Source organism: Pelophylax lessonae (genome assembly GCF_965119305.1).
Source record: "Pelophylax lessonae genome assembly, chromosome: 7".
Lineage (NCBI taxonomy): Eukaryota > Metazoa > Chordata > Amphibia > Anura > Ranidae > Pelophylax > Pelophylax lessonae.
Window position 1 is genome coordinate 45,255,460 of NC_138774.1, and position 23,750 is coordinate 45,279,209.

At 47.0% G+C, this 23,750-nt stretch overlaps 2 protein-coding genes and 1 pseudogene across 4 annotated transcripts in view; 1 reads left to right on the forward strand and 2 right to left on the reverse strand.

Moving 5' to 3' along the window:
- Window positions 1–14,251, reverse strand: part of LOC309560903 (antigen peptide transporter 2-like) — a 77,778-nt pseudogene extending 63,527 nt beyond the window's left edge. Inside the window, exons 1-3 of the transcript XR_014226200.1 lie at window positions 13,739–14,251; window positions 11,173–11,287; window positions 9,247–9,377 (exon numbers count right to left, since the gene is read on the reverse strand). The product of XR_014226200.1 is annotated as an antigen peptide transporter 2-like (transcript). The remainder of the gene's footprint in view (window positions 1–9,246; window positions 9,378–11,172; window positions 11,288–13,738) is intronic.
- The window catches only part of TAP1 (transporter 1, ATP binding cassette subfamily B member), an 895,619-nt gene that overhangs the window by 796,948 nt on the left and 74,921 nt on the right, over window positions 1–23,750 (forward strand). The window lies entirely within an intron of this gene.
- LOC309560894 (class I histocompatibility antigen, F10 alpha chain-like) overlaps window positions 1–23,750 on the reverse strand; it is a 392,531-nt gene that overhangs the window by 223,422 nt on the left and 145,359 nt on the right. The gene's annotated exons all lie outside the window — the stretch shown is intronic.

Consider the following 23,750-nt stretch of genomic DNA (forward strand, 5'->3'; position numbering starts at 1 on the left):
GAACCCAGGAACGCTCCTCTGGACCATAACCACGCCAATGAACCAAAAACTGCACCCGACCGCGGACCAGGCGTGAGTCCAGGATATTGCTCACCTCATACTCCTCACGATTGCCCACTTGGACCGGACGAGGCCGAGGAACCGAGGAAGTGAAAGGATTACACACCAGTGGCTTCAACAGGGAGACATGAAACACGTTGGAGATCCGCATGCCAGGAGGAAGCACAAGGGCATAGGCTACCGGGTTTACCCTGCGAAGCACTCGGAAGGGACCAACAAAGCGAGGCGCCAGCTTGGGAGTGGGCACTCGAAGGTTGAGGTTGCGGGTGGACGGTCTCCGGCTTGGTAGGAAGGAGCAGGCGCTCGTCTGCGATCAGCCTGGAGTCTCTGGCGCTGCGCAGAGACCTCAAGAGACCTCTGGATCTGTGCCCAAGAAGTACGTAGGACGGAAAGGTGATCCTCCACAGCCGGAATATCCTGGGGAGAGAATACCTCCGGTAACACGGCAGGTTGGAACCCATAGTTGGCCATGAAGGGAGACGTCCCAGAGGAAGAGTTCACCGCCGTGTTCCTGGCAAACTCAGCCCAAGGCAGGAGGTCAACCCAATTGTCTTGGTGATCGGAGACATAGCAACGAAGGAATTGCTCCAAGGCCTGATTGGATCGTTCTGCGGCCCCATTGGACTGAGGGTGGTAGGCCGAGGAGAAGGAGAGATGAATCCCCAACTGGGAGCAAAAGGCGCGCCAGAACCTGGACACAAACTGACTCCCCCGATCCGACACAATCTCCTTGGGCAAACCGTGCAACCGGAAGACCTCCCTGGCAAAAATCGTGGCCAACTCCTGTGCAGAGGGTAACTTCTTGAGAGGAACACAGTGGCACATTTTGGAAAACCGATCCACAATCATGAGAATGACCATATGGCCTCGGGATGCAGGGAGGTCCACAATTAAATCCATCCCCAGGTGTGACCATGGGCGCTCCCCGGTGGCTAAGGGTTGCAGAAGGCCCAACGGAAGGTGCCGAGGGGACTTACTCTGGGCACAAACGGAGCATGCCGCTACATATGCGGCGATGTCGGAACGTAGGGAAGGCCACCAGAACAGACGTGAAACAGCCCAGGACAGCTGATTCTTTCCAGGATGCCCCGCGGTCTTGGAGTTATGGTAGGTTCGCAACAACCGAGTGCGCAACTCCTCAGGCACAAAACATCTGCCGTTGGGTCTCCCAGAGGGAGCACCAGATTGAGCCGCCAAAATCTGCTCACCCAGGGGAGAGGTCAGGCTGGTGCGAATGGCGGCCAGGATCTGATTCGGAGGTATGACCGAAGTCGGAATCGACTCCTCCCTGGACAGGTCGGAGTACTGTCGTGATAAGGCATCCGCCCTGATGTTCTTGGAACCGGGTAGGTAGGAGACCACGTAATTAAAACGTGACAAGAACAGCGCCCATCTGGCCTGACGTGGTGTCAATCTCTTGGCCTCAGAAAGGTAGGTCAGATTCTTGTGGTCCGTCAGGATGAGGACCGGCACCACCGAACCCTCGAGCAAGTGCCTCCATTCTTTAAGAGCCTGCACGATGGCCAATAACTCCCTGTCACCAATCTGGTAGTTGCACTCCGCGGAAGACAGTTTCCGGGAGTAAAACCCACAAGGAAGCAGAGGACCCTCTGGAGTTCTACGCTGAGACAGAAGGGCGCCTACTCCCGTCTCAGACGCGTCCACCTCGAGGACAAAGGGCAACCTAGGGTTGGGATGCGACAGAATCGGAGCCGACACAAAGACGGACTTTAGAGCCTCAAAAGCTCGGATGGCCTCGGGCGGCCAGACCTGGGAATTACTGCCCCTCCTGGTCAGATCCGTGAGAGGCTTGGCTAGCATGGAAAAGTCCCTGATGAACTTCCGATAATAATTGGCGAAGCCCAAAAAGCGCTGCAGGGAGCGAAGACCACTGGGCTGGGGCCACTGTAAGACAGCCGAAACCTTCTCAGGATCCATGGAGAACCCCTCAGCGGAAATGATGTAACCTAAGAAGGTTACCTGGGATCGGTGAAATTCGCATTTCTCAAGCTTACCGAACAGCTTGTTCTCTCGTAACCGTTGCAACACTCGTCTGACATCCAGAATGTGGGTCTCCATGGACTCAGAATATACTAAGATGTCATCCAAATAGACCACCACACACTGCTGCAACAGGTCACGGAAAACATCGTTGATGAATTCCTGAAAGACTGCGGGCGCATTGCACAGCCCAAAGGGCATAACCAAGGATTCATAATGACCGGTCCTGGTGTTAAACGCGGTCTTCCACTCATCGCCCGCCTTGATCCTTACGAGGTTATATGCCGCCCTCAGGTCGAGTTTGGTAAAGACCGTGGCCCCTTTAAGGCGATCGAACAGCTCGGAAATCAAGGGTATCGGGTAAGCGTTCTTTATCGTGATGCGATTGAGACCCCTGTAATCGATGCAAGGCCTCAACTCACCGCCCTTCTTTTTCACAAAGAAAAATCCAGCCCCTGCCGGGGACGAGGATTTGCGAATGTGTCCGCGTGAAAGCGCCTCCCTCACGTACTCCTCCATGGCCTCATTCTCCGCTACCGACAGTGGATAGACTTTGCCACGAGGAGGAACGGCACCAGATTGTAACTCGATGGCACAATCGTATGGGCGGTGCGGAGGTAGGGCAACCGCGCGCACCTTATCGAATACATCCCGGTACTCCTCGTATTCAGGAGGCAACAGAGAGTCCGAGGAAGTACACAGCAACTTGACAGGCCCATGGATGCAACTAGCCCCACACTGCGGTGACCACGAGAGGATCTCGGCCGATCTCCAATCGAAAGTCGGATTATGCTTCTGGAGCCAGGGGTACCCCAAGACCACCGAGTAGTGTGGAGACGAAATAACCTGGAAGCAGACCGACTCTCTGTGGACGGCACCAATGGCTAACCCCACTGGAAGGGTCTCATGAGTCACGTGTGGCGGCAGAAGGGGTCTGCCGTCTATCGCCTCAAGAGCCAGAGGAGAACCTCGAGCCTGCAGAGGAATGGAATTGGCGGCAGCGAACACACTATCAATGAACAAACCACCAGCACCAGAGTCCACCAACGCCTGGGTCGTCACCGAGCCCCCGACCCAGGAGAGGACAACCGTGATCAGTGGTTTGTCAACACGGGAAACCGGGGACGAGGAGACTCCACCCAAGATCTGCCCCCGACAGGATCTCAGGTGCGAGCGTTTCCCGGACGGTTCTGACATGCCAACCGAAAATGCCCACCGAGACCACAGTACATGCATCGGCCCTCGCGTCTCCGGAGTACCCTCTCCCCCTCGGACAGGCGAGCAAACCCCAGCTGCATGGGTTCACCCCCAGACAAGTCATCCCCAGGAGGCGTGGGAGGAGAGGGAGGCACGGGTGGGACAGCAAAGGTAGGCGCCAATCTGTTAGGAGGCCTCCGCAGACTCTCCTTAAAGGAAGGTCTCTCCCTGAGTCTGGTGTCAATCAAAATCAGGAAAGAAATAAGAGACTCGAGCTCCACTGGTAGGTCCTTAGCTGCAACCTCATCCTCCAAGGCATTCGAGAGACCATGAGAGAAAGCAGCGACCAGAGCCTCATTATTCCAGCCCACCTCTGCTGCCAGGGTACGAAACTCAATGGCGTATTCAGCTACGGATCGTGAACCCTGTCTGATGGACATAAGGAGCTTCGCAGCAGAGGCAGCACGAGCCGGCACATCGAATACCTTCCGAAGAGAAGCAACAAAACCGGAAAACTCGGCAACCACCGGATTGTTGTTCTCCCATAATGGGCTGGACCAGGCCAAGGCCTTGTCCGAGAGCAGCGAAATCAAGAAGCCCACCTTTGATCTCTCAGTAGGAAAGGCATGTGGCAGCAACTCGAAATAAATGCCCACCTGGTTAAGGAAACCTCGGCACTGAGTTGGCTCTCCCCCAAAGCGCTGTAGAAGGGGGGCAGAACCGGACATACCCCGGAACACCGCAGGCGCAACAACAGGTGTCGGGGTAGACTCTGGCGCAACAACCGGAGCGGCAGTAGGAGCGGGCCCAGGAGCGACAACCGACCCATCGGCAACGGGAGCGAAATGAGCCGTGCGTTCAAGCAGGGTTTGCAACGCCACGGCGAACTGACCCAACAGGTGATCCTGCTGATCAAGTCTGGCAACCAGCGTGGGTAGTGAGGATGGCCCTGTACCGTCAGAATTCATGGCCTGTGGTGCCGTGCGTTCAAGCAGGGTTTGCAACGCCACGGCGAACCGACCCAACAGGTGATCCTGCTGATCAAGTCTGGCAACCAGCGTGGGTAGCGAGAATGGCCCTGTACCGTCAGAATTCATGGCTTGGTCCTAATGTCACGGAACCATGAACCAGACGTACAACAACAGATAAGTGAAAATAAGAAAGCTTTATTGAAAAACAAGCTATAAAGCAAAAGTCCAAATGGATGGCGAAACCGAAGCAGAGTCTTTGCGAAGCCAGGGGTCAGGAACCAGGAGGGTAGTCAGACGAAGCCAGGATCAGGAACCAGCAGGGTAGTCAGACGAAGCCAGGAACAGGAACCAGAAGCAGCAGCAGTCTTAGAAGCATGTGAACACAGGAGGACCAAGCAGGGAACTGAAGCCACAGACCTCCTATATATATGAGCTAGGCATCCAGCTCCTCCCAGTGGGAAGGAGGAGCCGCAGGATGGGAGGCTACAAGAAACCCAGAAACCAAGATGGCCGCCAGCACATGTCAAACGAAGGAGAACAGCAAGAAGGTAAGACCATGACAAAGGCCCTGACCTGTTTTTTTGTTAGGGGGCGGGGCCAGTTCTGGATGGCTTCTACCTTATTCATCTGAGGCTTTACTAGTCCCCTACCCACAATGTATCCTAGGTACTTTGCTTCCTCCATCCCAACAGCTGATTTCTCTGGATTTACAGTAAACCCTGCTCTTTTCAAAGAGTCTAGGACAGCCTGGACCCGAGATAGATGGGACTCCCAATCAGTGCTGAAAATGACGATGTCATCCAGATATACCGAAGCGTATCGTCCATGGGGCCGTAATGTTTTGTCCATAGACCTTTGAAACGTGGCTGGGGCGGAGTGTAAACCAAACGGCATTCTTTTATATTGCCAGTGGCCTTCTGGAGTGGAAAAAGCTGTTTTTTCCCTGGCAGCCTTGGTGAGGGGAATCTGCCAATACCCTTTTGTGAGGTCTAATGTGGTAATATACCGGGCGGGACCCAACCTCTCAATCAATTCGTCTATCCGGGGCATCGGATATGCGTCAAATTTTGAGACTTCGTTAAGTTTTCTGAAGTCATTGCAAAATCGCAGAGTGCCGTTGGGTTTTGGTACCAGAACGATAGGACTTGACCATTCACTCTGCGATTCTTCAATGACGTCAAGTTCCAACATTCTTTTTACCTCTTCAGACACCGCTTTACTATAAGCTTCTGGGATGCGATAGGGCTTTAAGCGGAATTTTACATTGGGCTCTGTAACAATGTCATGCTCAATTATGTTGGTTAAACCTGGCAATCCTGAAAACTTCTCTTTATTTCTCTGCAGGAATTCTCTCACTTGTTGGCTTTGGGACTTAGTCAGGGTGGCAGCGACCTGCACTAGCTCAACTCCTGCAGGGTCCTCTACAGTGACCCCTAACCACAGCGGATACCTGATCTCGGTCTCTCCAGGGTTTTAGCAAATTCACGTGGTAGATTTGGTAGGGTTTCCTCTTCCCAGGTTGATGTACCCTGTAATTCACATCACCAACCCTTTCCACCACCTCAAATGGACCATGCCACCCGGCCAAGAATTTGCTTTCTACCGTGGGTATTAACACCGCTACCCGGTCTCCTACCTGGAACTGTCTTATCCTGGTGGACCGGTTGTACACCCTCCTCTGGGCATCCTGTGCCTTTTGGAGGTGTTCCCTTACCAACGGCATTACTTTTGCCACCCTCTCTCTCATTTGGGAAATATGCTCCACCACAGTTTTGTGTGGTGAGGACTCACTTTCCCACGTTTCCTTCACCATATCCAGCAATCCGCGGGGTCTTCGCCCATACATTAGTTCAAAAGGCGAAAAACCCGTGGAGGTCTGCGGAACCTCCCGGATGGCAAATAACAAGGCCGGGAGTAACATGTCCCAATCTTTGCCGTCCCTCTGGACCACTCTTTTTAGCATGGATTTTAATGTCTTATTAAACCTCTCAACAAGGCCATCTGTCTGTGGGTGATAGACGGACGTTCGCAACTGCTTGATCTGAAAAAGTTTGCAGAGGTCCGCCATCACCTTAGACATAAACGGGGTACCTTGATCCGTCAGGATCTCTTTGGGTAGCCCAGTGCGTGAAAACATATGGAACAACTCTCGGGCAATAGCCTTAGAGGTTGTTTTCCATAATGGGACTGCCTCCGGATACCTGGTTGCGTAGTCTAATACTACTAATATATATTGGTGTCCCCTCGCAGATTTTACTAAGGGCCCCACCAGGTCCATAGCAATCCGCTCAAATGGAACCTCAATTATAGGCAAAGGAACTAAGGGGTTCCTATAGTGTGACACTGGTGCTGTTAACTGACACGTGGGGCAGGAAGCACAGTACCTCTTTACCTCTGCCTTCACGCCTGGCCAGTAAAATCGGTCAGTTATTCTGGCCTCTGTTTTCCCCGCCCCCAGGTGTCCGCCTAATGCGTCATTGTGAGCTAAATCGAGGAGCTTTCGCCGATACGACTGGGGAACCAGCAACTGTTCAATAATTTCCCCTCGGCTTTCAGTCACTCGACAGAGCAAATCCCCAATGAACACAAAGTGCGGAAACTTTTGTTCCGCCCCTGGTATTTGTGGGACTCCATTCACCACTGAGATCTGTTCTTGGGCATTGATTAAAGAGGGATCCTGTAACTGGGCGGAGCTAAATGCCCCCTTGGATATGTCCAGGTCTGGGTGCACTGGTCTGGGGGAAACCTCCCCTTCAGCCTCCCCAAGGGGAATCTGCAGTGGGGAGAGTTCCTCCTCATCTTCCCCCAACATGACCTGTAACAGAGAGTCTTCCCCCCCCTCAGGGGTCAACTCGGGTTTGATACCTGAAACATGAACGTCATCAGTCACATCAACATTTTCTATTATACCACTACCACCCTTAGGTGATTCAAAGCTAACGGGGTGTGTTGTGGGCAGTTCTGGACTGGACCCCTGAGACTTTAGCCCTTCAGGCCCCACTGTCTCTAGTTCTCGGGGCCGTCCAGGTAATCCACTCTGCACCTGGTTCCATAGTTCAAGGAATAGTGGACAATCCCGCCCGACTATGATATCGTGGATTAAGCTGTTTACCACCCCTACTTCCTGTGTCACTGAGGTGCAACCATAAGAAACAGTCACCATGGATACATACTACCCGAAGAGCCTTACTCACAGGGCCGAGTCTCCCGATCACTCTAGCGTGGACCAGTGTCACCATACTCCCGGAGTCCAGTAACGCCTTGGCAGGAAGGTGGTTCACCCAAATCTCGCATTCAAACTGTCCTGCGGTTAAATCGAGATGGGTGGTACATGCTAGTTGGGCATAGAAGGAGACTCTCCTGCCCACCCCACATTCCATGGGCTCCTCCTGAAGCGGGCACTGCGCCCGGGTATGGCCCCAGGATCGACAACGCCAACATTGTAGGTCTCCCATTCGGTTGCCAGGGGCTGATCTCCGTGGATCTGGCGAAACTGAGGTAGGGATGCAGGTTCCCGGGTCTGGTAGGGCTCCCCTCCTGGATGTTGCAGCTGGTCGTCCTGCCCTTGATGTGGGTTCCCGTCGCTTGGCAGGTCCGAGCAGATCCTCCACCACAGTATACCTTTAACCAACTCCACCAACCGGTCAACTGTTGCAGGGTCTCCATGGCTTACCCAGCGTTGAAGGTCATCCGGCAGAGACCGCAGGTACCGGTCCATCACCACCCGCTCCAGCATTTGTGGGCCAGACAACGTTTCTGGCTGCAGCCATTTTTTGACCAGCTGCACCAGTTCATGCATCTGAGACCTCGGTGGGCGGTCTGGATGGTACCTCCAGCGGTGCACCCTTTGGGCCCTAACGGCTGTAGTCACCCCCAGGCGGGCCAGGATCTCAGCCTTCAGCCGCTCATAGTCTTTGATGTGTTCCGTTGGAAGATCAAAGTAAGCCTTTTTGAGGGTCACCAGTAAGGAAGGGGGCGATGATGCCAGCCCATTGGTCACAGGGCCATCCCTCTCGCTCCGCCATCCTTTCAAAAGTAAACAGAAAGGCTTCTACATCATCATTTGGAGTCAGTTTCTGTAAAACATGGCTGGCTCTCCCGGCTATTTGGTTGCCAGGGCCAACAGCTACTTGCTCTCGTCCTTGAGCTAGCTGTTGTACTGCCTCCTTTAAGGCCGCCACCTGCATTTGTGTAGCCTCCTGTTGGGCTGTAAGATGGGTGACCAGCAAGCGGGTAGTCTCCTGCTGAGCTGCTATAGCCTCCTCATGGCGACGGTTCGCTTCCATGGAGGCTTGCTGCTGGGACACAGTGGCTTGCATTAGCGCCTTGACAACCTCCTCCATGTCTTTTCCTGCTGTATGCAAAGACTTCACCCAAGACATGCAAATGGGTACACTGTCTCTTTAATGTCAGTTTGCAAATTGGCTTTTTCGGTTTAAATGCACTGCACGCATCCGAAACACCAGTTGTGATATTTGGGGTGATAGCTCCAAGGGATCACGTGCACAAGCCAGGTAAACTTAAACAAAACGTGGTTTATTTTCTTCCACAACAGAAATAAAGCTTCCAGCAGCAAACAGTTCAGAAAACGGGTATAACTTAAAAATCCACTTAACTCCAGCATAAATGGTAAATGAAAATATAATACCGGCTTTTGGCAGGGGCTTGTACCCCAAGTATGCAGTCCCAAGCAGCCGTCAAGTCTCCAGCCACCATGCAGCAAACAAACACTTGTACTTAGCAGTTCAGTCTCCCAGGTGTATCTCCAGCTCCTTACTCTCCCACCCCCACTGACACTACTTGCTGTCTTTAAGAGCTGTTCTCTCTGGGAGAGGGCTTAACCCTTGCCTTTCTGAGATCCCATACTTCCCTTACAGGGACCACAGTCCAAATATTGGTGCAATGTAACACCCATCCAGGACCCAACCTCTATGACCTCCACAATATATAGTGCTACAATTGGTTGGATTTATTTATGCTTTAGGAAGACATGCAGCTTTCTGGAACACTGTGGTACCTGTTTTAGTTGTTTCAAAGAAGGCAATGTCCTGTTTAGCAAAGGCTCGAAAGAGGAGGTCCTTTAATCGGATATTGAGGCGAGCAATGCAGAATAAGAAGAATCCTCCTCTGCATCCTGCAGAGATAGAACTATTGGGAAACAAGGAGACACAGACATCAATACCCTGATATCAATATTACAGATAACTTGCAGTAGATTGTGCTCTAATGTTAAATTCAATTGATTGATACCTACATCCCAATTTGCATGAATGAAATACCAACTCCCATTAGGGATACTGGCAAAAGAGTTGGCTGATGGGGACTTTTGATGGTATCGTACTCAAAAACATGTAGCTACATGTATAAAATTAAACAATATTTTATTAATTTATAAAACATTCAAAGACCTTCTTATTTTCTCTTTATCCAAGCCTCGACTAACAGACTGGGGTCAGTCTAGTGGGCATTACTTAACGCTGAATGTGCGCAGAGCAATATGCCTAATAACATAGATGGGCAACTATACGCACTCTAGGATCAACATCAAGGTACAGCATAAAAGTGGAACAACGATCATATACATGTATATGTTATCTGTGTTTGCTTTGATACAGATAGAAAAGTCTCTATTTTTAATTGCCTAACTCTACCATCTTTTCAGAAAAATCCAACCAATATAAGTCCGCAATCCATGTATACCCCCATCTCCTCCACGTTTGTATATAACCCTTGAGTGACAAGGCAATTGGTAGGTACTAACCCAAAAGACAATGATATGTCAGTAATAATCAACGTTTTTTCTATACATGTTGCAATATAGCTTTTTATAATCTTTTGGAGGTTTATAAAATTCTTTCTTCCCTCCTTTGTCCAACCAAGAATCCATATGCAATTAGCTTATAATAGCATTTAGCTGCATTGGTATAATCATTTGGTCACCTTTGGAGATTGGTATATTCTTGAATAATGGCCCCCACACTCGCCGGGAGACATTTTTTGTTTGCCACATATCTTTCCAACTTCCCATCTGGCCATTGGGGGTAATGCATACAGTGGTGTTGGGATGAGGGTTGGGACAGTCTATTTGCCTATGCTCATATTCTCAAAGTATTCATGTACATTGATCTCTAATTATATATATTGTTGTTTTATAGACAGTAACAATATCTCTAATTGAATCTTCTCGCCCCTGAGGAAGCTTTGTACAGCGAAACATGTCGGGCAAGGATTAAAGTGGAGGCATCTCTAGCCCCACATTCAATTTAAGAGGACCTTATCTGTCAAATTATTCCTTGAATAGTCACCAATTTCATGTTGATTATATATGTATTGTTTGTTTTGTATGTATATTTAGTAATGTCCACAGTGTGAACTATGTATGTTCTGTTTTTATAAATTATTAAAATATTGTTTCATTTTATACATGTAGCTACATGTTTTTGAGTATGATACCATCAAAAGTCCCCATCAGCCCACTCTTTTGCCAGTATCCCTAATGGGAGTTGGTATTTCTTTCAATATTACAGATAATTTGCTTTTTGAATCAAGTGGAAAGTAGCAGTATTATATTTCTTGGGATCAATGGACTAGAAATCAGCTGCATGTTGTACCTGTATTCATAGTTATACATGTATCTATGATTGCTAGGGGAAACTCTTAACTATGTTTAGATGCCTACCATATTAGTTAGCCACTGAAATGTATCGCTTTGCCAGCATTACTTTGCCTTCTCCACCATTAACTTGAAAGCCTTAATCCAGTTATTTGGTAACATCAAACCTATCAGTGCCCCTTGCCCCCCCCCCCCCCAACCTGTTTGCTAGGTCTAGGTGGAGCTGAATGAGAAATATAAAGTAGGTGTTATCCCAGTTTGGCTGCATAAGTGGAAATACACTTTAAGTCAGTGTTTCTACTAAATATGCATAGTTCATTGTTTACTAACCTTGTGATAGAAAAGAAGGCCATGAACAAAATGGCCATCAGGAACTCCGTCTCCTTGTAGTTGTTGGACAAGATGTCAATCACCCGTCCCATGTAGTATGGAATAGATATTTCCACTGGAGATAATAACAGAGATAAGTTATCATGGTAAATATATGGCACTATTTAGGTGTTCTGTTATACTTGGTCTCAACCACAAATGTGACTCATTCCAATATTGTAAGTTGATAAACCCTGCCAGCTTTCAGGGGTTTACATAATGGTGGATGAGGTTTTGGATGTGATGTCTTATCTTTCCATTAGTGGGATCTAATTTTACCAGAATATGTATTTACGCATTAGCCTGTCCCTTTCCAGATCTATGTGCATCAATGGGCCTTGTTTACCAAAGTGTGTAAAGGAAGAACTGTCCCAGCCTATGTTGACCTTGACAGCTAATATAATTCTTCTTTTCACTCTTCCATAGTGAACTAGGAAAGAGAGAATAAGATTGGGTGCTGTGGCCAACACAGACCGAGACAAGGGGTGCTAATACTAAGGTCTCTGGATATTTAGGATCCTGTCTGCCCCCCAATCTGCATCCAATCTTATTCTCACTTTCCTACTGACCCTGACAGCCAATACAATTCTTACTTTCATTCTTCCATAGCGCACTAGGAAAGAAGGAATAAGACTGGGTGCTATAACCAATACAGACCGAGGCAAGGGGAGCTAATACTGGTCTCTGGATATTTTGGATACAGTCCACTAAGCTTGTGTTGACCCTGACAGCCAATACATATTCTTTTTTTTTTTGTTCCTCCAAAGTGCACTAGGAAAGAGAGAATAAGATTGGGTGCTATGGCCAATACAGACGAGGGTAAGGGGAGCTAATACTGGTCTCTGGATATTTAGGATCATGTCCACTAAGCCTGTGTTGACCTTGACAGCCAATACAATTGGCCTTTTCATTTCTCCATAGTGCACTAGGAAAGAAAGAATAAGAATGGGTGCCATGGCCAATACAGATTGAGACAAGGGGCTCCAAATCTGAGGCCTCTGAATAGTTAGGATCCTATCTGCCCAGCTTATGTTGACCCTGACAGTCAAAAGAGTTTTTCTTTTCATTCCTCCAACGTGCACTAGGAAAGAAAGAATAAGATTGGGTGCTGCGGACAAAGGGACAATAACACTGAAGCCTCTGCATGTTTAGGAACCTGTCTACCTTGTTTCCATAGTAAGATTTGTCTGTGTCATGGGTCTGCCACCTAAGAGTTAACTTAGTGCAGACTAATTGCAATGATTGGCAACAGGCTGCCCTATTTAAACACCTCAGAAGCACTGTGTCATTGCTGTCTGATCTGCAACTTTACTTTGAGTCTGGTCCTGTGCTTGTACTGATTCCTGTATTGACCTGGCTTGTCTGACTTCGTTGCTATCTCCAGTCCTTACCCTGGCTTGCTTTGACTCTGCTATACCTGCTTCCTGCCTGATATCCTGCTGCCAACCCCTGCCTGTACACCGACTACTCTCTGCCTGCTGCTTGAACTGTATCTGATTACCTGTGTCTGAAACCTGCTTGTCTGACCCTGCTCCAGTCTTTGCCCATCCAGGTCCATCCAGTGCCTGGAGACGCTGTCCTGCATCCGCTGTGCATCCGCACCTCTTTACCTGCTTCTTCCTGCTGCTCAGCAATCCAGCTGTGTTCAGTGACTTATCAGCTACTCTTCTCAACTGCCAACAGAAGACCAGCGCAGGCACTCTTACCTCACTGCGCTCTTGCATCCACTGTTGCAACTCCAGTGGTGCCTGAGCCAGGGCTGTACGAGAGGTCTCCCTCTGCACGTCAGGCTCTGCTACAAGGTACGTGACAGTCTGGTTCTGGATTCTATACTAAATACTCTGAAAACTGATGGTCAGGGTTGAGCTATGAGGTCTATTCTGCTGTACAGGAACATTGTTAGATGAAGGAACCAAAAAGGTCATTAACCCTGTATGTTTATACATAGACCAATGCAGAGCCTACAAGGGTTAGACCCTGGGCTCCGGCAGATAAACAGACTGACGGGAAAGCAAGTATTAATGTTTGGAGCTAAGTATTAGTAGGGGGGGGGGGTTAGAGAAGCTACTAAGAGAACCTGTCACTTTGACAGATTCTCTTTAAAGTACCAGGCTTTATCTGCAGCTGTGTTTATTTACAGTATATGGGCATAATCTTGTGTATTCCAATAGCATGTATAGCATGTCCTCCATGTACACATATTGCAAGTACATTAAACTTTTATAGACACATACAAAAATAAACCACACTCTACTGAGGTCAATGTAGCTTTATTGTTCCAGGTGATACCCCTTCATAGGCTACGATTAAGCCCTGTATCAGAGAACAATGCATCAGTAAGGGCAAAATTGGCCTGGATGTTTGATTCACCTGGAACAATAGCTTTAAGTCGAACCTTGACATGAGAAGAGTGCTGTCTCTTCATGTTTGACTTGTGACAGATTGGACAGAAGATCATAGTGCTCTCTGGGCACCTTGAAGACCCCTGAGTTGAGCCTAGTACTTTTATAGACTTTTTAGAACTTACACATAAGCGCAAGAGTCATGAACACAAAAGCTGGGGTCAGTAAATGCCAGTCTGGTTTGGAAAGCTTTATGAGACGGATGAAATTCTCCCTTTCCTTCTTCTTTCCATTTCCATTTCCTTCGGGATCCTCTTCTGGAAATATAACAGGGGACAGCAAATCCCAGAGCAGACAGGCCAGAGAAGAGGATAAGTGATAGAGCAGAGAGTTGACCAGGCCTGAGTGTAGCTCTGGAGCCTGGGAGAAGAGAAGGAATCGGAGGGTCTGGTACAGAGGAGGTGCTAGGCAAAGTGTTAGGACGTAGAGAAGAGTCGATGGGATCCACCAAGGATGGGGGAGTTTCTGGGAAAAAGCTTTTAGAAGGGGGACTTTAACAAGATTCACCAGCCACACCACTTCCAGGAAATATACAGGATAATATTTATATACAAGGAAGGAAAACACATGACTTAGAGAGGAGTCCAGCAAGAAGATAATGAGTGGAAAACAGAGGTAGATCATTGTGAAAAGACGTCCAAAGACCTGAAACACAAAATAAAGACCTGTCAACATAGGCATGGGGACCAAGAGAATAGACCAGCCTTTCTGATCCTTTTTTACACTGAGGAACCCTTGAAATAATTTTCCTGTCTCGAGGAGCCCCGAACAATAATTATCATATCTGTAGCTCATTGTATATTAATGTGACAGGAAAAATGCTCCTTAAAGTAGATGTACACCCTAACCTTGTAAAACAAAAATATTCAGTTTAAAATAGAAATGAAATGCAAAACATTTGTGTATAGGTATAAAACACATTATAAATACCTTTTTTCCCTTTTTTTATAAGTTATCACATAACCTCTGTTCTCAGCTGCTGCAGGAGCTTAGAGCAGTGGTCCTCAACTCCGGTCCTCAGGGCCCACTAACAGGCCAGATTTTAAGTATTACCTTGGAGAGATGCAGACTAGAGTACTGCAATCACTGAGCAGCAAATGCTATCACCTGGGATGTATTTCAGTTATCTTGCAAATCTGGCCTGTTAGTGGGCCCTGTAGGCCAGGGTTGAGGACCACTGGCTTAGAGAGATGGGAGTGGAGAAACAGCAGCACACTAATCTTCCCAGTAAAGGGGTGGGACTTTCCAGCACTAGCCTGATCACTGGATTAGCTACCAGCACAGCCACCAAAAAATGACCATGGTGTGTTCTCCTGCTTAGTGTGGTCAGTTTTTATGAGGAAAGCAGAATGACTGGTAGGAACAACAGAGATTTCACTCAAAGGAAGCAACAGAAAGAGAACAGGATACTTTTTCATACAAGTACATACTGTAGTACAACAGGCACATATCAGGAATATTGGGTTCACATATTCCTGAAAGCAGAACTTCTCCTAAAAGGGGAAGTTCCACCTATTTACAACCCCCCCCCCCCTTCTCTGCCACGTTTGCCAGTACTTAGTTTTGATAGGTACCTGCTTCCAGTTCTGGTTAAATTGCCACGGTGATCCAAGTAGAAGTTCGCCCCCCATTATCTTTTAGCCTTGTGGGACACATCATGATTCCTGGAGGACCATTCACAATGCACATGCGCAGTGGGAAACTGGCTGTGAAGCCACAAGGCTTCACTGCTAGTTTCCCTTAGTCAAGATGCCGGTGCCTGGACCTGAAGCTGATTGAAGATTCAGCTCAGATGAGGACAAGGCTGGATTCTTGGACAGGTAAGTGTCCTTACATTAAAATTCAGCAGCTACAGTATTTGAAATATCCTACATGCCAGGTTTTACAGGTATTAACTTGTATTTCTAGGACTATTTTTATGGACTTTATTTTAATCTTGTGATTCACTTTTATATGAGCGCTGCAACTCTTTTTATATGTGATTTGGTGAGGATTGTGTACCTTCTATTGCCAGCAGCTGAACCATTTTTCTTGCACTGATCTTGTACTGAATTTATACAGTATTTGGGGTAGACTGGACCTTCTCTTTAAGCTGGCCATACACTGGTAGATTTTCAGAGGAATGTTCGCACAAAAACTCTCATCATTTGATAACGCTATCAGAGACTTGACCAATGTCATTCAAAAGTATGCCAATACAGTATGTTGTTTTTAACATTCAGTTTTGGAATAAATGGAATTGCCCAAAGAGAAACTGCATTCACTATTAAAACTTAGTTCTTTTGAGAAAAAAACTTTCCATCCTGCTCCAAATTTTCTCATCACTGAGGTTGAATATGAACCTCGGTTTGACCCTACTAACCATTCAAATCTGAATGAACGTTCCAAAAATAAAAATTTACAAATGGAACTCCAGCCCTGTATGGCCAGCTCAACACCTATGCTCATTGGAAAGACGCCCTACCTTATAGATAGCTAAATAACTAATTGGTGTCAGTGGTTATTAATATGGGGGGGGGTCTGTTTGGCTGCTTGGGAGACACTGGTGGACTTTCAATTTGTCACCCATATATTGCCTTTTTTTCCACTGAGTGGGTCGGTTCGGTACGGTGCGCTATTTTGAGTGTTTCCATTATGAAAGTGGCCCATACAACCAAACCAAACCGCACCATTCCTGGTCCTCTCCTTCAGATGTAGGGCCATAGGAAATGGTACGGTAGGGTTAGGGTGGAGCTACTGGCGTCATGCGATACATTCCACTGATTGGCAGACAGGAAAACTTCAATGCTCACGTCAAACGAAAGCGCAACACAAACACCACGTTTGGTGTGAACCCTACATGGCCCCTGGCAGTCCGACTTGCAGTGGAAATGCTCACCTGAATAGGCCCGGACCATTCTAACCCTTCAAAACTGTACCGACCCGAATCGTTCCGCTCAGTGGAAACGATTGTCAAAAATTGATGATTGCTCAAGAAACCACATAGCAACCTCTCTAGATATCCTAGGATTCCACACAACCCTGGTTGGGAAAGGCTGGAATACACTAATCTAGCAACACTGTACGGCTGATAAATTAATAAATGCCCTTGGACCGCTTGTATTTAAAAAATATACATGAATCTGCCTGGAACAATTTAATCTTACATTACTGGATTTATTTAGTAGTTTATTATCATGTTTGCAGAAATTATATTTAGTGTTGTCATTTTTATTTTATTAGGATGATAGGCATAGCCTATTATTTTACAAGGCTTCCTAGTGAGCAGTTCGTATCATCCACCATTTTAAAGGTCTGTTCCTCAGAAAGTCAATAAAATGTTGGCGTTATGAAGAAACTGAAAGTAGATTAAAGTTTTAGGTTGGCAAACGTCCAGCATCCGTCATAGCGTGCCTGACTTCATAATGCTGGAGTGGAGCCGCAACACATAAAGCAGAAGGGGTGAGGAGTAAGCTGATCTGAGAAAGTCAACCACAAAAGGCTTATTCTGAAATGACTTCCGGCATGTGGCCAGATTACTTCTTTTTTTTTTTTAAAGAAATCGTCTTTTTTAAAATGTATTAGTAAAATGGGGGGGAGGGGGGGGGACGTGCATATCATGCATGGGCATACCTCTTAACTAGGCCTGCACGATATTGGAAAAAAAATATATTGCGATATTTTTTTTTCAACGATATATATTGCGATATTGAGGGACCCGTCAATCCAGCCTTTCTGACCATACAGGGTTAATGTATGTTACTGTAGGGAATGGGATTCAGTGCACACTGCAGCCTTGTACCATAGGGTTAATGTTACTGACACTGTAGGGATTGGGAAGGATGCTGGGAATGGAAATCAGGAAGCATGCAGGCAGCCTTCTAAATTTTAATTGCAGATACAGGGCACTGGGCAGGTCAGGGTTAATATGGTAAAATCAATTAGTGACATGTCAGCGAGGCGGAGGGGCGCTATGGCTGGGCCTGACGCTTGTGAGCTGATCCAGCGGTATTATAAGACTTAGCTAATATAATGTCATTCTACACACTACAAAGCCATCCCGTCTGGATCTGTGTTTTTCTTTTAACAAAAAACGTATGGCTTCTTTCTCTGCTCACTTAAGTAGATTACGGCATAAAAGTTCATTGTAAATTTTTTGTTTTGGTTATACTACTTGGCCGTAACATTAATTGCAGGCTTCCCAGCCTGTAGGGTTAAGCCAAAGACATAAATTCTTGATAAAGTACCTCTTCATATGTCGATCAGATTAGACAGTGGTGGTTGTAGGAGGCTGGAGCGGTGGACTAGGAGCCGGGAAAGGATCACAGCACAGCCGCATACATTTACTCACTCGTGCACTGCAGCCAGCCCCACACGTTCAGTGAGTCTCACTCTCCTCGCTAGTTTTCTCAATGGCACATTCAGGGAGCCAATCACGCCGTGAGTAGCGGCACAGCGGAACCAATCAGGTGTGCAGGCACGCGTGATTGGTTAGCTGTGCAGCTAATCACGGCGTGATTGGCTCCCTGAATGTGCCATTGAGAAAACTAGGGAGGAGAGTGAGACTCACTGAACGTGTGGGGCGGGCTGCAGAGCACGAGTGAGTCAGTGTATGCTCACCGCTGAAGCGTCCCGACTTCTCCCTGCCTAACACGGAAGTCTGTGAGTCCTCCGAGTCCCTCCCCCTGCCTATGCAAATATCGTGACCTCGGCGATATGAATATCGCCTACGGCCACAGAACGATAGTCGATATCATATCGACTATCGTTCAGCCCTACTCTTAACTATTAGGAAAAGAGTCTGTTTTACAGCCAGATATTTAGGCAATGGAATGGAAGCACCTCTAACCATTTCTTAGTGTAGCTGTAGGTGGATTTTAAGGATATGCCATGCTCAGATCGCTTTTCAGAGGCATCTGACAAATGATGAGGTGGGGATATGTCACCTCATTGCCTACTTTAACCCCTAAAGGCCAGCATCACCATGCAGTTGAGGTGCGTCCTCATTTACTTGACTTTAAAGTGGTTCTAATGGCAGAAGATTTTTTTTTATCTTAAATAGGAAGTAAACCCAGTGTGTTTTTTTTTTGTCCCCCCCCCCCCCCAGAAAAGTAAATGCATAATGTGCTAGTATGCATTGCAAACTAGCACATTATGTGACACTTACCTCCAAACGAAGCCCTCATCGTCCCAGCTGGAGGCCGCATCTATTTTCAGCCATCTTTCTTCCTGGTCTGTGTATTCTGGCTATGCTACTGGCCGGGAGCCATGTGACGTCACTCCCGCGCGCGTGGCACAACGCATGAGCGGCCGTTTCTTCAGAGCGCATGCGCCGATGACGTCATTGGCTGCATGCAATGTAAATATTTCCTAAACGGTACATGTTTAGGAGATATTTACAGTACCTATAAGTAAGCCTTATTAAAGTCTTACTTATAGGTAAACGTTAAAAACGTGGGTTTACAACCACTTTAATGCATTCTATGCATTAGGATAAAAAACCTTCTGTGTGCATGCAGCACCCCCTCAGCCCCCCGAATACTTACCTGAGCCCATCTCGATCCAGTGATGTGCACAAGAGACTCGGATGTCCGTGACTCTCCCTCCTGTTAAGCTGAGACAGCAGCATGGCGCCATTGGCTCCCAATGCTGTCAACCAAAGTCAGTGAGCCAATGAGGAGAGAGGGGGCGGGGCCATCCCATGGCTCTGTGTCTGAATGGACACACAGAGCAGTGGCTCAGCTCAGGTGTTCCCATAGCAGGCTGCTTGCTGTGGGGGCGCTGAACAGGAGGGAGGGGCCAGGAGCGCTGGTGAAGGGACCCGAGAAGAGGAGGGTCTGGGCTGCTCTGTGCAAAACCAACTGCACAGAGGAGGTAAGTATCATATGTTTGTTATTTTTAAACCAAAAAAATAAAAAACAGGACTTTCATATTACTTTAATCACTAGCTGACCACTCGCCGAAGTTTTACTGCGGCAAGTTGGCTCTGTTACGCAAAACGACTTACTTGTACGTCGCTTCATGTAGCAGATAGTGTGGGAGCGCACCTGCGCTGCTGGAAGCGCACACACGCACCGATTGGCCAGAGGTGGAGCCAATTTGTGGGACCAGTGGACGCGATGTCTCCCCATGGGGACAGAACGGCGGTCTGCCTATGTAAACAAGGCAGATAGCTGTTCTGCCAGTGATGAACACAGGGATCCTGTGGTCCTGCTATTTAGGAGCACAGGTCTCTGTGTTCATCCACTGAGTCCACCCCCTCACAGTTAGAAAACACCCCCTAGGCACACTTTTAACCCTTTGATTGCCCCTGGTGTTAACCCCTTCCCAGAGATGAGTTTGAAGCTTCTGTTGACACCATCTGTATGCTGAGCCTCTATCAGCGTCCCTATTGGAAGTGTTTGGTCTGGTCTGGAGTGTCTCTGCCATACAATATCTGGAGCTGTGTCCTCAGTGGAAGTGCTTGGTCGGGTTCTGGAGTCTCTTTGCCTTACTATTATTTGGAGCTGGTAAGGGCATATGTATGTCAGCCCTCTTCGGTGGCACGGTTGGAATCTATATGCTCACTATACCTTCCTTTTGGTAAGCTGCAGTCCTATCGGGGGAGGCCTTCCTTTTTGTTCTTTCTGCAACACTTTGTATTACTCTGGTAAGGAGTATTTTCACAGGATTGGAGGTGTCTGTGTCTTCTACCATCACTACTCTAGCACTTTTCTGACATTCCTATCACTTGGGGTGTTTATCCAATTTATTTGTGGTTTTACGCTATGGCGTTTTTTATTTTTATATTTCACACGATCACCCAACACTGAGGAGATCCATTTAGAAATACGGAGTCCAACTGACGTCTATCTTCTGTGAACTTCTTGAAGTCTCTTTGGGCCCTTATACCATTGGTTTCTGGTAAGCGGTACCTGTACAGATAATTCGTCAGACGTGCTGTTTTCTTATATATGGACTCTATTTTGGACTTCATTACATAATCATTTATGCTTTTCACTCTCTAGCGCAATTTATATATATATATATTAACCCCTTCCCTGCCAGTGTCATTTTTACAGTAACAGTGCATATTTTAAGCACTGATTACTGTAGTAATGTCACTGGTCCCCCCAAAAGTGTCAAAAATGACAGTTAGGGGTCCGATCTGTCTGGTGCAATGTCGCAGTGCCGATCGCCGCCATTACTAGTATAAAATAAATAAAAATTATATAAATCTTTCCCCTAATTTGTAGACGCGATAACTTATGCGCAAACCAAACAAAATACGATTATTGGAATTTTTTTTACCAAAAATATTTAGCAGAATACAAATTGGCCTAAAATTATGAAAAAATTAGATTTAAATTTTTTTTTTTCATTGGGAAAGTTATATAGCAAAAAGTATTTTTTTTATTTATTTTTTTTCAGAATTGTCGCTCTTTTTTTGTTTTATAGCCCAAAAAATAAAAACCGCAGAGATGATTAAATACCACCAAAAGAAATCTCTATTTATGGGAAAAAAAGGACATCCATTTTATTTGGGTATAACATCGCACGACCGCTCAATTGTCAGTTAAATTAAAGCAGTGGCGAATCGCAAAAAATATCCTGGTCATTAAGGGGGTAAAACCTTCCAGTCCAGAAGTGGTTAAAAGTGCAACATGTATATACAATTCATAAGTGAGTCCATAATCTGTAATCAGAAAAGTGCTGGTGTGAAGGAATGTGATGAACACTTGTGAATTAAGCAAAATGTCTATTTTTCTATGTCTGTTTTTCTATACATGTACATATCTTTTTCCTCTGTCGTCCTTACTCAAAATGGCCGTTACTAGATACCTCCACCCCCCGCCCACCGAGATGGAATGTGAGAAGAAAGATGGAGCCTTGGCACAGTGCCTTCAAAAGAAGATAACATTCATGAACTCGAAGGGGACCACCTTGTAACGGACCTGACTAATCAGAAAGCTGCAAATAATCAGTATTATGCTAATATTATGCTTATGACGTACTAACATATGACACCGCCTACTAACTATATAATAGACTGTCCATTAGAAATAAACAGGAAGTATCATTTACCTGAACAATGCGTCAGTCCATGATATCCTCGTGCATGCACTCTAATTACCTATTTAATCAGATCCAGCAGCAAGAAATCTATTTTGAACCTGATTGAGGTTCGCGAAACATTTACAAAAGGTGCCCAAACGTGGAGCTCCAGGTTTGTCCGACAAAAAGCCGCATAGGAGGTTTGGCGACTGGATGAGACAGACCAAGAGGGACTTGCGCACCCCTGAGAGTACGGTAGGTACTTTTACCTTACCACTGTACGACTTGTTTCTGTCTTATCTTATCACCGATCTTGCCGGCTTTCCAAGGACATCTCAGAGGTGGGTAATCCTCACCTGGGGCTGTTTTTATTAACCTGCCGTAAGATTTCTGCTGGCTGTATATTGTTTGTTCAGTGTCTGCCATCCTGAGTGAGTGTGTCTCTGCAGGCTGGAAGGTTGCATTTGTGTGTCACCAAGTGAGCTGTTTTGCCCTTGGATTCAAGTGAGCTGTTTTGCCCTTGAATAAGATGGATATTTGCAACGTACGTCCTTTGGGACGGGTTACTCAGGGGGTTGACTGATTTGAAGGATCCTCTGAGGGGAAAGCCCAGCTGCAGGTGGATGCCCGACACTAGGGGAGGCAGGAGTAATGTCTTCAGTGTCTGTCGTTTTGCTTGAAGTGTGTCTCAATAGGCTGATACAATAGTTGTAAGCGTGCCTTGGTTTCAAGTGAGCTGTCTGCCCTTGAAAAGATGGACCTTACAACATACGTCCTTCGGGATGGGTTACTCGGGGGTGTTGACTGGTTAAAGGTACCCCTGAGGGTTAAGCTCACTTGTTGAGGTCACATGACAAGAGATATACCTCCAACAGCTGAGTACTTCACTGTAGTGGACCTGGAAAATGCTTTCTACAGTGTTCCCCTGCATCCTTCCTGCAGGTACCTCTTCGCTTTTTCTCATGAACGGAAACAGTACAACTGGGCAGTTATGCCTCAAGGGGCGCAAATTTCTCCAAGCCAATTTGCCAAAGCCATAACCTCTGTCCTTGATACATGGCAACGGGAACACCCTACAGTAACTCTTCTCATATATGTGGATGACCTTCTCCTTTGTGCAGATGACTACCCTGCTGCTGAAGAGAATTCAGAAAGTCTGCTATGCTACCTTGCAGAACAAGGCTGTAAGGCCTCCAAAGAGAAAATACAGTGGTGTTTCAAGACTGTCACCTTTTTAGGACACTGCATTTCTAAAGGCACAAGACATATCACATTAGACCGAGTAGCTGCAATCCAGGATATTCTTCCACCAAAAGCAGCTAAACAACTGCAAGCCTTTCTTGGACTCATATCTTACTGCAGGGCATGGATCCCTAATGCATCCATCCTCATGTAACCACTCTATGATGCTCTCAAATCCGTGCCATTTACCCTGTCAAACAAGGCCCTGGACAATTTTATTCTGCTGAAGCAAGCAATATCCACAGCTCCTGCTTTGGGCCTTCCAGATTATGAGAAACTCTTCAAACTGTTTGTGTCGGAGAAGAATGACCACGCCACAGGGGTCCTAGCTCAGAAACATGGAGGACGGACTAGACCCTTTGGTGGCTAGAGGTGGTCCTTCCTGTCTAAGGGCTGTCTTTGCTGCCCAAGCACTCCTAGACAAAACTTCAGACCTTGTCTTAGCACACCCCTGCTTCTTCTGGCACCGCATTACATTGCTGCCCTCTTAAATCAGGTGCAACTCCGACACCTGTCCACGGCCAGACATCTATGGCTGCAAATCTCCCTCCTACTTCCTGACAACGTGACCCTCCAAAGGTGTGTCACTCTCAACCCGGCCACCCTTCTGCCGTTTTTCGAGGGGGGAGAAGGAGAAGGTGAAGAAGGAGACCCCTATGATACTCCACATGACTGAAACCCTGACTACACACTTTTTGTGGATGGCTCTAGATATGCAGATGAAGGAGGCAAGTACCACACAGGTTATACTGTGACCTCTGAATTTGAAATCCTACAAGAAGGAGCATTACCACCAACTGTATCTGCCCAAGAAGCAGAGCTTCAAGCCCTCACTGCAGCGTGCAAAATAGCAGAAGGAAGAAGAGCCAACATTTACACAGA